General features: G+C 37.4%; 1 pseudogene; it reads left to right on the top strand.

Annotated features, from left to right (window-relative positions):
* Positions 1–297: 297 nt before the first annotated feature.
* On the top strand, positions 298–2,113 carry LOC105775652 (uncharacterized; annotated as a pseudogene).
* The last annotated feature ends 541 nt before the right edge of the window (positions 2,114–2,654 follow it).

The raw sequence follows: 2,654 nt of genomic DNA on the forward strand, positions 1-2,654 counted from the left end.
ATGTATAAAATCAACCATTTTATTTCATGTGGACTGGATACCTTCTTTCTGTGACTTTGCTGCTTGGAAATTTCCTTGGACCTTCGAAGAAAATTAACTCCTTAAACTAGAGTTCTGTTCAAATCATGTATAACTTGTGGTCAGATCGGAAACATGTGTTTCCGGAAAATATAGGTTCTATTTCTATTTCTATGTTGTCTTCTACTTCTTTCTTCTTTGTGTTTTGTTGCAAATTTCCTTAGTTTTCAGTAATCTGAAAATTTACTGCTTAATTTATTAAACCTCAAGAGAAAAGCTATGGATGAGAGGATGATACAGGCTGCCCAAACAGGAGATATTAACCTCTTGTATGAGTTGATTCTGAATGATCCATATGTTTTACAGCGTATTGATGATGTGCCTTTTTTTCATACTCCAGTGCATGTAGCTGCCTCTGCTGGGCATATTGAGTTTATGATGGAGATGATCAAATTAAAGCCGACGTTTGCGAGAAAGCTAAACCAAGCTGGGTTTAGCCCCATGCACTTGGCTCTGCAAAATGACAGAACTCATGCAGTGCTTCGACTCCTCAGGTTTGATGAAGGCCTTGTTCGTGTCAAAGGGAGGGAGGACCTCACTCCTCTGCACCATGTAGTTCAAACTGGAAATGTTGATCTTTTGATCAAATTACTTGCGGTTTGTCCTGAGGCTATTGAAGATGTGACTGTTCGAGATCTTGCAGTAAAAAACGACATGTTTGAAGCATTTCAAGTCTTGGTGGGGTGGCTTATAAGGAGCCGCCATGGAGCTGCACAACGTTGGGAGAAAGAACTGCTTAGTTGGGCGGACATTGATGGCAACACTGTGCTGCACATTGCAGCTATCAGACACAGACCTCGGGTATATGCTAATTTTCCTAATCAAGTCAATTATTGATATGTATGTAAGTATGATAAAACGGTTATTTATATATGAATATTCTAATTAACAGGTGATGGAAGTATTGCTGGAACACTTGCATCCATACCAAATCAATGCCAAAAATTTGGAGGGACTGACAGCACTAGATATCCAATCACAATACCCATGGAATGAAAGGCAAGCGGATAGGACTATAGATATGCTAAGCAAAGCAGGAGGCTTGAGTGGTTCCTCTTCCTCGCTTCCCAATACCTCCACCTCTTCATTCCACATCGATTCTTTAAAAGAAAAGATGACATGGTATGAAAAATGGATAAAAGCAGGTCGAAGAATGAAGGGTATGCCACATGAGATGCGTAACATATTACTCTGCTAATTATAACCACCACTTACGATGCCTCTTTAAACCCTCCAAATACGCCTGATGACAGCCCATTCAAGAACTACCAATTCTCTTTAAGTCAAGATCAGCCTCTCAATTCCCACACATTTTTGCATAAAACCGACATCAATACTGCGCCCATGCCCAGTCCCTCCGCAATTGACTTTTTCATAAAAGATGAATGGTCATCTGAATACTCCTCGTTTTGGGCTTACAACTCGTTAACCTTTTGGGCAGCAGTTTTTTTAACAGCAATTCTCCTACCACCTCATTCATTCTGTACGTTGGTTGATACTCCTAGCACTTACCGTGTTTGGGAGATCTTACATGCATTTAGCTGCTGTTTCGACGTGGTCACGGGTACCATTACCATATGCCAGTGAAAAGGCATACTCATATTTTTCTTCAGGCTCCGTTTATAATCAAGCATTCTTAACGTTTCTGCCTGTCCTTATGGTATTCCGGGCAATCTTTTATGACCCGCAAACATTACCAAACCAAATTTCTCCATGCTACTATTATTTGGTAAAGTTCTCTGGCATTGTATCTTGGGAAAGTACTTAAGTAGTTAAATTAGTTACTTAAGTTCTTTGCTACATTGTAATTGATGATCTGATTCAATACACAAAATGAGCTCTTTTCTCTATTTTCTAGTTACTAGTTCGTTTCTCTGATTCTTTTCTGTTTTGCTTGCTATCTCTGGTTGCCTTCCTTGCAACTGTCGCCGGAGCACTGCCATTTTCACATGGTATCAAAGCAAAGGTTTTTCGACCAGTAGATCGACGATTACTCATTTTTATGGATCCACCATCAATTCCCATTGTTGCTTAGGTCAATCTGTCTTTTACAAATAACAAAATCAGTGTTTATCTTAATGATCAATGTTTATCAAATAAGAAAATGGTGGAAATCCACTTTCAAAATGAAAATCACCTAAAAATTGAATTTATATTTTTTTGAAGTTTGAAAATAGAAATAAATCATTTGGTTATATTGAATCGTTGAATATGAGAATATTAAATATATTTTATTCTAGATTCTTCTACGTAAAGTCGTCATGATTTTAATGGAATTAGAATTGGATTGAGAAAATTATTTAAATAAAAAATATCGGGTTGAATCGAATTATAAAATATTGGATTAAAAGCTCAAAAAGTACTTGGACTTGGACCCAATATGGAATAGTCCCAAAAGCCCTTTATGTGAAAAGAGGTGGAAGTCTAACCCTAGTAAAAATAGCTAGGGTTGTCGCCACCTATATTCTTAGTTGGACCAGGAGTTCGTTTTACTAGTTGAAATAAACTTCTATAATTCAACAAGAATTCTACCTTATTTCCCTATAAATAGATTACATCAGTAGGGTTATTTACAT

The sequence above is a fragment of the Gossypium raimondii genome, chromosome 10 (genome assembly GCF_025698545.1).
Source record: "Gossypium raimondii isolate GPD5lz chromosome 10, ASM2569854v1, whole genome shotgun sequence".
Lineage (NCBI taxonomy): Eukaryota > Viridiplantae > Streptophyta > Magnoliopsida > Malvales > Malvaceae > Gossypium > Gossypium raimondii.